Genomic DNA, 11851 nt, shown 5'->3' with positions numbered 1-11851 from the left:
CTCTCAATCACAATCTTTTTATAACCACACATCTTTCTTACCCTTTCATTACTTACTCGATCAAACAACCTCGCACCACATATTGTCCTCAAAATCTCATTTCCAACAAATTCACCCTCCTCCGCACAACCCTATCTATAGCCCACGCCTCGCAACCATATTATCATTATTATCATTATCATCATCATTATTATTAGGTATCATTATCATTATCATTATCATTATTATTAACATGATCATCGTTACTATTATCAATATCATTATTATAGTCATTATGATTATTATTATCATTAAGTATAATATGATATCAGCTACTGAAGGATATAGCACGCTGGTTGTCAAGTGGTATGGATTGTCACTTCACGTGTAGGTTAGTAGGAAATATATTGTGTACCTAACGTGTGTTGTTGGGCATTATAATCGTTCGATAAAGATAATGATTAAATCTTATTTCCTGATCTTATCAGTTTTCAAACCAGATATATGAAATATCTTTCGTTGACCATATTTTTATCTAGAGTTTAGTATGTACATGTGTGGTCTTAAGATTTAGGTGACTAAGTATTGGAATTCACTGGCAGGTGTGGTACACATTATCACCGAGCCTGAGTCTCAAAGATCAAGGTCATGGGTTCGAATCTCCAACACTCAGTATGTTCATCCAACGTTATAGTAAAGATCTTGACGATGAATTAGGATTTTGACATTATCTGATTTCAAGCGTTTAGTGAGATAGTATTGAAGTGGAGAGTGTAGTGGCTGAGGCCAAGGACCAGAGGTGTCCAGAGAGTAGTGAAGATAATGATCATTGTCCTGCCCCATTAGGCCGGGTCAAATGGCACTTAGTGAGGTAGCGAGTTAGAGTCAAGAACAGAGGAAGTATTTTGGGAGCAAGCGAGTGTGTGTTTCAGCAGTTATGATGTAAGAGACCAGGTATTAGTGATGGTGATTTAAATGCAAAGGTAAGTAATGTGGCAGTGGACGGTATAACTGAGGTGCATGGAAATGGTGAACAACTTGTGTTGTGTGTGTGTAAAGGACTGGTGATTGGGAATACCTGGTTTGTAAAATGTGATATACACAAATATACGTATGTAAGTAGGAGAGATGGTCAGCGGGCATGACTGTATTACATGTTAAATGAAAGGCGTGTAAAAGAAAGACTTTTGGGTGTAAATGTGCTGAAAGGGGCAGCTGGTGTGATGTTTGATCACCATCTTGTGGAGACGACAGAGAAGATCTGAAGAGGTTTTCGAAAAAGAGGAAACAATGTCGGGGAGAAGAGGTGGTGAGAGGAAGTGAACTTGGAAAAGAGACTTGTGTGAAGAAATACCAAGAGAGATTGAGTGCCACATACACTCTTACTGTGTAAATATCCCTTTCTATGAGATTACGTAAAGATGTTGATGAACAGAGGAGTTGGGATATGACATGAAAAAGTTGGAGAATAAATGAAGGAAAGATTGAGATATACAGATGACTGGCGGACCGCCATGATGGTTGTCAATCTAGCCAGCTGGGTTATTATTTATAAGTTGTGTTTAGTTGTAGGTCCAAGTTTGTTGTCAGGATATAATGTTGACTGCCAGTGAGTACCTGGCTGGCGCGGGTGCCACAAGGCTGGGTCAAGTGTAGTGTAAGTGTGGTCTAGGGATGGTGTGTGTACCACTTGTAGATGATGGGCCGCATCATGACCTGCCCGTTATAACATCTTGACCAACACCTGCTGCTGCTACACTTGCAACTCTCCTTTTCTAAGACCGTTTTTATGCTTCATGTAACTTTGTCTTTTTTGAATTATTCTAAAGCTATAGTTACAAATTATTTTTACTATGTAGTTTCTGAAAGCACATCGGCTGTTGTCTTCCAGGCATTGCCCATCTGATACAATAATTGGTAGTAACTAAATTTCAGATGAGGAGATAAGAGTTGTACTTCTCATGACTAATGGCGTTGTTCTTTGGCAATATGCTGTACTGTCCTACGTTTATACGTATTACAGTAACGGTCTGAGAAGTTGATGATATTACAGCTAAAGGTACAGATTACATCAGTAAACATACCTCTTACATAACTAACCCTGCCTGCCACCTGTGAGAGAAAGAAACTCTCATGATCTTAATGTGTTCATTTGGAAGGATTCTAATGCTTGCTATCAAGGAAATGATATGCATACTGTAATACAGTGATCAATATTGTAAGTGGTCATAATGTAAGTGGTATGTGACTAACTATAGCTGTAATATTACCTGTTCATTCTTGCTACTAACACATGACACCAAGTTGCCTGTTAGTCTTATTACGCACATTAATACACTGTTGTCTTGGCTTTACATCTCTACTAATGATGACACCTAAATCCTTGTCCTGCCTTGATAGTTTTATTTCCACATCTTAAGATGATACTGTAGTTTGCCTGCTATGTGTACACAGTGTAAACATATGTCTACGGTGAATATCACTGGCCATTGTACACTGACGTTGTTCAGCAATGTAGACCCAAGAGTGAACCTTAGACAGCATTACGATATTTTGTGATGGACGAAATCTTAACTCAATAAAAGAAAAAATAATTACATCTTAACTGAGTCTGAGAATCTATCATTGATTGTTATAAAATCCAGATGCAAAATATATATTCCTACTGGATTTCTATAGAAAGTACGTGGGACATTGTTTCAGTAAATTATTTTATAAGATAATGAATAAAATCCCATAACTTTTCTGTAGCACAGGGTACAGTAATGTATGTAACGTGAAACCGGTAGAATTAACATATCTAACATTAAGATTTCTATTTTGCAGATAACATAAATGTTTTACATGTAGAAATCATTAATATCTTCAACAACCTAAACATGATAACATGAAACTTTATATTACAAGCTTTTTATCTGGATTTTACGCATTAAAACGATATTGCCTACAGAAAAGTAATGTAGTTATTATCAGCACAAGGTTTAGAAGGTCTTAAAAAAATTATGAGTTTATATTCTTCAAAAATTTAAGTAAGATCCATTAAGTACACATTGAAAATTAGACTTATTTATTTCACTGTGATGAACACTAATGAAAAAATTATCTACGTGTTACTTAGAAATATTCTCTATGAATTAAGCTAAAGTATTTTGAGAGAAAATGTTTATTGTTATCAGAAACAACAAACAATCAAGTTTGATAAACCAAAGTTCATTAAATGACAAATAAAGAATATGATATATGAATTACAACAATTTTATTAACATCACAAAACCAAATACATAACCCAAATAATATAAATCATCAAAAGTTATAAAAAAGAAGCCCCCTCACGACTTAAGCACTTATAGGCAGAATCCGGTAACACCTCTTGAATAGCATGTGGAAGACAGAGTAGAGTGGCTAGGCTCAGAAGCATGTTCTCCACTTCAACTGACTAATGATATGTTAAGACAACACAAACCACATACATCCATTGTGAGGATGGAATCAAGGATGAAACATCTATAACTAGAAAGGTTAAAGATACAAAGATGGTGAAATACCTTTACCCGGGATCAGTAGCACCTGTGGCAATGGACACAGCTTTGTAATGCTTGATCACTTACAACTGATCAACTTTAATACGAAAGACTTAGGTATTGTCCCTCAAGGAAACTTTTTATAGATAATTATAAAACACATATATATGTTAGATATACACTATCTCTAGAATATATCTTTACCTGGGACATGTAACACTTGTGTGGATAGACACAACTTTGTAATGCATGATCCATTACACGAAATGAACTTCACTAACGAAGAGTTATACAACGCGTCGTTGAGAGCATTAATCAAATACCTATACATAAATTTTATATTAGATAAAAGACATTTCTTGATAGTAAACATAAGAAATTATGATGAAAGATAAGGAAGGTAGAGGTAAATATTTCGTTAAAAGATGAAATACTCCTGCCTTGAACTAGCACCTTGTATTGCATTTTCTCTTAGACACCCACATGAGAAGGCATTCTGTTCTTTATAATCATAAATTTTTATGTTTCTAACACGTTTTTATTATTTCTTATATAATCTTAAGGATTCAGGCTTAAAGATCTTGGTTCTGAACAACCATTATAATGCAACACAATACATATTCATCATAAACAGTGAATGTAGGTTTGCGGCAGGGGTGTGTGATGTCTCCATGGTTGTTTAATTTGGTTATGGATGGGGTTGTTAGGGAGGTGAATGCAAGAGTTTTGGAAAGAGGGGCAAGCATGCAGTCTGTTGTGGATGGGAGAGCTTGGGAAGTGAGTCAGTTGTTGTTCGCTGATGATACAGCGCTGGTGGCTGATTCATGTGAGAAACTGCAGAAGCTGGTGACTGAGTTTGGTAAAGTGTGTGAAAGAAGAAAGTTAAGAGTAAATATGAATAAGAGCAAGGTTATTAAGTTGAGGGTCAAGTCAATTGGGAGGTAAATTTGAATGGAGAAAAACTGGAGGAAGTAAAGTGTTTTAGATATCTGGGAGTGGATCTGGCAGCGGATGGAACCATGGAAGTGGAAGTGAATCATAGGGTGGGATAGGGGGCGAAAATCCTGGGAGCCTTGAAGAATGGAAGTCGAGAACATTATCTCGGAAAGCAAATATGGGTGTGTTTGAAGGAATAGTGGTTCCAACAATGTCTTATGGTTGCGAGGCGTGGGCTATGGATAGAGTTGTGCGCAGGCGGGTGGATGTGCTGGAAATGAGATGTTTGAGAACAATGTGTGGTGTGAGGTGGTTTGATCGAGTAAGTAATGTAAAGGTAAGAGAGATGTGTGGAAATAAAAAGAATGTGGTTGAGAGAGCAGAAGAGGGTGTTTTGAAATGGTTTGGTCACATGGAGAGAATGAGTGAGGAAAGATTGTCCAAGAGGAAATATGTGTCAGAGGTGGAGGGAACGAGGAGAAGTGGGAGACCAAATTGGAGGTGGAAAGATGGAGTGAAAAGATTTTGAGTGATCGGTGCCTAAACATGCAGGAGGGTGAAAGGCGTGCAAGGAATAGAGTGAATTGGATTGATGTGATATACCGGGGTCGACGTGCTGTCAATGGATTGAACCAGGGCATGTGAAGCGTCTGGGGTAAACCATGAAAAGTGATCGGTGCCTAAACATGCAGGAGGGTGAAAGGCGTGCAAGGAATAGAGTGAATTGGAATGATGTGATATACCGGGGTCGACGTGCTGTCAATGGATTGAACCAGGGCATGTGAAGCGTCTGGAGTAAACCATGAAAAGTTCTGTGGGGCCTGGATGTGGAAAGGGAGCTGTGGTTTCGGTGCATTATTACATGACAGCTAGAGACTGAGTGTGAACGAATGGGGCCTTTGTTGTCTTTTCCGAGCGCTACCTCGCACACATGAGGGGGGAGGGGGATGTTATTCCATGTGTGGCGAGGTGGCGATGGGAATGAATAAATGCAGACAGTATGAATTATGTAAATGTGTATACATGTATATGTCTGTGTGTGTATATATATCTGTACTTTGAGATGTATAGGTATGTATATTTGCGTGTGTGGACGTGTATGTATATTCATGTGTGTATGGGGGTGGGTTGGGCCATTCTTTCGTCTGTTTCCTTGCCCTACCTCGTTAACGCGGGAGACAGAGACATAGCAAAATAAATAAATAAAAAACAGATCATTTATCACAATAACCATTATGTTTGTACCAGATTCTTTAAGTCTTCAGTCACGTTTGTTAATATATAAGAGATTTTTCCGCCACTGACAAGTGGCTCCGTGGTGTAGTGGTTAGCACATCTGCCTCATAAACAGTTGGTCAGGGTTCGATTCCGGCGGGGCCTTTATTCTCAGTATTTTTTTGTGATCGTAAATACTCGTAGATAGGCTCTCTCTCTCTCTCTCTCTCTCTCTCTCTCTCTCTCTCTCTCTCTCTCTCTCTCTCTCTCTCTCTCTCTCTCTCTCTCTCTCTCAGCCAAGAGGCAAGTTGATATGTGCTGGGTGGGTGGATGGGTGGGGTGCAGAGTGGCTCGCCGTCATATGGCAAGAGCTTCATCACTCTCACTCAGTCACGCAGTCTACATTCATAGTGGCTGGCTGGGGAGAGAGAGAGAGAGAGAGAGAGAGAGAGAGAGAGAGAGAGAGAGAGAGAGAGAGAGAGAGAGAGAGAGTGTTCTACCTTATGAGTTCATCTAACGAGATTTTACGAAAAGGTAGGGCAAGCGCGTAACGCTCTCCGCAGAGAAATATATTGTCACGAAGAAAAAGATAAAAAAGGTGGGAGTAAGGTGTTGTGATGTGTTATGTTTGGGAAGGAGAGGTTGTATGTTTGTGGAGTGAGAGGCAGCAGACAACGTCTGGGTGAGACAGGAAGGTAAGAAAGCTGCCTGGGTCAGAGGAGTGGTAATTAACAGCCACTAAAATGCCACGTAGTGCCTGGAAACTGTAGTGACGTAAGTGACATGGGGGTCTGCATGGGTCTGCTGGTGGGGGGGGGGGGGGGGCTGTCGTCAGAGACCAAGTATGAATGTTGATGTTGCATGACATTAAGGTGAGGCTGTTGTGTGGTGTGGCGGGAAAGGTAGTATAATATTGGAAGCTGGTAATGTGGTATCGTACTCAGGCATGAATCTCTGAAAGATCTGTGTGGCTGAACACGACGGTGCGACCTTCAGGTATTATGATGGCCCGACCTTTGACCTCACCATTAAGGTTATACGTGCATGTATATACTTATCCAAAAGCTATTTTCTTTATCACTATGTGTTTGCAGTATCCATTTGACCGGCTGGTGATCTCAATGGTGTCTGTGCTAAGGCCTGGCGTAAACATTTGGACCTAAAAGCATAAAAGAAAGTTCTGGAGGCAAGTGTGGAAAAGAGAATTCTTGTGACTATTTCATGTGTGCTTCCATCATGCAGACCACAGTGTTGTTGGGTCAGGCTGGAGGTTTGGAGTGGCAAAGGAGAGACTGGACTTGATGACTTGTGTAAGGGAATGAGAGACTGATGTGGTACCATGATTGAGATATTAGTATGTAATTACTTATCTTCCTCTTCCCTTGAAGAAATGTTTCTCCTTTGTAAGGCGCCAGTGTTTAGAATTTAGATTTTTGACTTGCCTGCCAGTTTGCATCTATATAGACTTCATATTTAAGTTCAAGATGGTGATCAATACACTTGCCACCTGAGCCACCGACTCTCGCTCCACTTACAAGAAGGTGGAATCAAACATCATCATGAACAAAAGCATGGAACGAGACTAACGAGGGAGATTATAATGAATAACATCAAAATCATTACTAGTTGTAGTGATCGCAGGAGACTACAGAGATTAGAAGCCATTCACATAAGAGAGGAAGCCCCTGTCATCAACATCCAGACAAACATGACCACAGCCTTATAGCTCTTTGATGGCCCGCCAATAGGACGTAGAGCTGATAATGCCTTGTCAAATTCCCGATTGCTCAGATGTGATTAATTACTGTGTTGTTACAAACATTCCATTATACAAAGGAATGTAAAGGTATCCATACAGCAGTGGACCACTGGGTCACTTCGAGGCTGATGGTGATAGTGGAAGATATCAGGAACTCACACATTAGTGTAGTGGAAGATATCAGGAACTCACACATTAGTGTAGTGGAAGATATCAGGAACTCACACATTAGTGTAGTGGAAGATATCAGGAACTCACACATTAGTGTAGTGGAAGATATCAGGAACTCACACATTAGTGTAGTGGAAGATATCAGGAACTCACACATTAGTGTAGTGGAAGATATCAGGAACTCACACATTAGTGTAGTGGAAGATATCAGGAACTCACACATTAGTGTAGTGGAAGATATCAGGAACTCACACATTACTGTAGTGGAAGATATCAGGAACTCACACATTAGTGTAGTGGAAGATATCAGGAACTCACACATTAGTGTAGTGGAAGATATCAGGAACTCACACATTAGTGTAGTGGAAGATATCAGGAACTCACACATTAGTGTAGTGGAAGATATCAGGAACTCACACATTAATGTAGTGGAAGATATCAGGAACTCACACATTAGTGTAGTGGAAGATATCAGGAACTCACACATTAGTGTAGTGGAAGATATCAGGAACTCACACATTAGTGTAGTGGAAGATATCAGGAACTCACACATTAGTGTAGTGGAAGATATCAGGAACTCACACATTAGTGTAGTGGAAGATATCAGGAACTCACACATTAGTGTAGTGGAAGATATCAGGAACTCACACATTACTGTAGTGGAAGATATCAGGAACTTACACATTAGTGTAGTGGAAGATATCAGGAACTCACACATTAGTGTAGTGGAAGATATCAGGAACTCACACATTAGTGTAGTGGAAGATATCAGGAACTCACACATTAGTGTAGTGGAAGATATCAGGAACTCACACATTAATGTAGTGGAAGATATCAGGAACTCACACATTAGTGTAGTGGAAGATATCAGGAACTCACACATTAGTGTAGTGGAAGATATCAGGAACTCACACATTAGTGTAGTGGAAGATATCAGGAACTCACACATTAGTGTAGTGGAAGATATCAGGAACTCACACATTAGTGTAGTGGAAGATATCAGGAACTCACACATTAGTGTAGTAGAAGATATCAGGAACTCACACATTACTGTAGTGGAAGATATCAGGAACTCACACATTAGTGTAGTGGAAGATATCAGGAACTCACACATTAGTGTAGTGGAAGATATCAGGAACTCACATATTAGTGTAGTGGAAGATATCAGGAACTCACACATTAGTGTAGTGGAAGATATCAGGAACTCACACATTAGTGTAGTGGAAGATATCAGGAACTCACACATTAGTGTAGTGGAAGATATCAGGAACTCACACATTAGTGTAGTGGAAGATATCAGGAACTCACATATTAGTGTAGTGGAAGATATCAGGAACTCACACATTAGTGTAGTGGAAGATATCAGGAACTCACACATTAGTGTAGTGGAAGATATCAGGAACTCACACATTAGTGTAGTGGAAGATATCAGGAACTCACACATTAGTGTAGTGGAAGATATCAGGAACTCACACATTAGTGTAGTGGAAGACATACAGATAATCTAAAGATAAACCTGTATATTGTCAGTGTGACTAATGATGAGTCGCAAATAATGTTAGTCTTGAACTTGAAGGGAAATGTTTATCAAGTTTATTGTGAAACGTATTTATAATGCTGCTTCCAACCACTCTAACTGGTACATTATTCCATGTTAACAATCATATTGAAGATAAAATACTTCACCTCATCTGAGGTCAAACGTTTGCCCACCAGTTTGTGTCATTACTACGAGTGACATCAGACGTGACGTCATTAGTAGATAGATATCTATACCTCATAGTGATTTTTGTTGGTAATACAGACAGTTAGTTTCGCTCTATTTCCAATGAACGTAACTTTAAAGTAAAGTACTCACGGTAAAAAAGTATCTTCCCGGATGTGTCCGATGAATTTAGAAATGATCAATACGACTCGTGTTGTCTGGGTAGGGTTGGTGAGTGTGAATGTGGACATGTTTCCTCATAATTATGGCAACTCATCTTTATCGTTTATTCCATCGAAATATGAAATCAATATCATTTTTTTTTTTATTATACTTTGTCGCTGTCTCCCGCGTTTGCGAGGTAGCGCAAGGAAACAGACGAAAGAAATGGCCCAACCCCCCCCATACACATGTATATACATATGTCCACACACGCAAATATACATACCTACACAGCTTTCCATGGTTTACCCCAGACGCTTCACATGCCTTGATTCAATCCACTGACAGCACGTCAACCCCGGTATACCACATCGCTCCAATTCACTCTATTCCTTGCCCTCCTTTCACCCTCCTGCATGTTCAGGCCCCGATCACACAAAATCTTTTTCACTCCATCTTTCCACCTCCAATTTGGTCTCCCTCTTCTCCTCGTTCCCTCCACCTCCGACACATATATCCTCTTGGTCAATCTTTCCTCACTCATTCTCTCCATGTGCCCAAACCACTTCAAAACACCCTCTTCTGCTCTCTCAACCACGCTCTTTTTATTTCCACACATCTCTCTTACCCTTACGTTACTCACTCGATCAAACCACCTCACACCACACATTGTCCTCAAACATCTCATTTCCAGCACATCCATCCTCCTGCGCACAACTCTATCCATAGCCCACGCCTCGCAACCATACAACATTGTTGGAACCACTATTCCTTCAAACATACCCATTTTTGCTTTCCGAGATAATGTTCTCGACTTCCACACATTCTTCAAGGCTCCCAGAATTTTCGCCCCCTCCCCCACCCTATGATCCACTTCCGCTTCCATGGTTCCATCCGCTGCCAGATCCACTCCCAGATATCTAAAACACTTCACTTCCTCCAGTTTTTCTCCATTCAAACTCACCTCCCAATTGACTTGACCCTCAACCCTACTGTACCTAATAACCTTGCTCTTATTCACATTTACTCTTAACTTTCTTCTTCCACACACTTTACCAAACTCAGTCACCAGCTTCTGCAGTTTCTCACATGAATCAGCCACCAGCGCTGTATCATCAGCGAACAACAACTGACTCACTTCCCAAGCTCTCTCATCCCCAACAGACTTCATACTTGCCCCTCTTTCCAAAACTCTTGCATTTACCTCCCTAACAACCCCATCCATAAACAAATTAAACAACCATGGAGACATCACACACCCCTGCCGCAAACCTACATTCACTGAGAACCAATCACTTTCCTCTCTTCCTACACGTACACATGCCTTACATCCTCGATAAAAACTTTTCACTGCTTCTAACAACTTTCCTCCCACACCATATATTCTTAATACCTTCCACAGAGCATCTCTATCAACTCTATCATATGCCTTCTCCAGATCCATAAATGCTACATACAAATCCATTTGCATTTCTAAGTATTTCTCACATACATTCTTCAAAGCAAACACCTGATCCACACATCCTCTACCACTTCTGAAACCACACTGCTCTTCCCCAATCTGATACTCTGTACACATATAGTTCAATATTACAATTTGTCCTAGCATTTGGCACGGGGTCATATCATACGATCATGATGAAATTGGTTCATAGTTAGACCTGCCAAGTCTCCTCAAATATGGAATGTTTCTAACTGTTGTATTCACCAGGTCTCCATATGACTGGTCTGTACCATGACAGGTCGCTAGGTCTATGCTTGGTACGGGCCCTCACCTCAACCCGGCTCTTTATCTGATCTTGACTAACAGGTAGTTTGTTGTTAGGGAGGCTGGCCACGTCCCTGCCTGGCTGGCACAGGGCTTTACAATATGACGGATCTCTTTGTACCAGGTAAACATACATGTGTATTATTGGAGTGATCAGAATATCTCCTTTATGACCAAACAATTTAATGGTAGTATTTCGTATAGGGTCAATGTAATGTTGGTATATTTGAAAACATATGAACAGTCATAAAGCCTGAATCCATAGTATATGTCAAACATTAAAGTTATATACATGTTGACTTTTATCATTACCAGTACAACATTGATGAACTAATGGTCTTCAACCGGTATGCACAACCTCAACAATCAGGAGTTGTTCATTATTTCTGTTATAAAGACTCAGGTACGTCATCCAAGGTAATGATTAGTATTTTCTTTAGAAGGATCACTTAAACTTGGAGTTAAAAGATGATAAACTAAAAACCAAATGTATATATGTAAAGATGTGGATATAGGTATATGCATCTAGTTGAGTCAGACGAATGTGTTATGTACTTAAGAATGTGACTGACAACTTATAGAATAAGGTACAAACATTATGGTTGATACGATAAGTAATTTATAATAAATATGTA

This window comes from Panulirus ornatus, chromosome 12 (assembly GCF_036320965.1).
Source record: "Panulirus ornatus isolate Po-2019 chromosome 12, ASM3632096v1, whole genome shotgun sequence".
NCBI classification, from domain to species: domain Eukaryota; kingdom Metazoa; phylum Arthropoda; class Malacostraca; order Decapoda; family Palinuridae; genus Panulirus; species Panulirus ornatus.
This window is presented reverse-complemented; position numbering follows the sequence as displayed.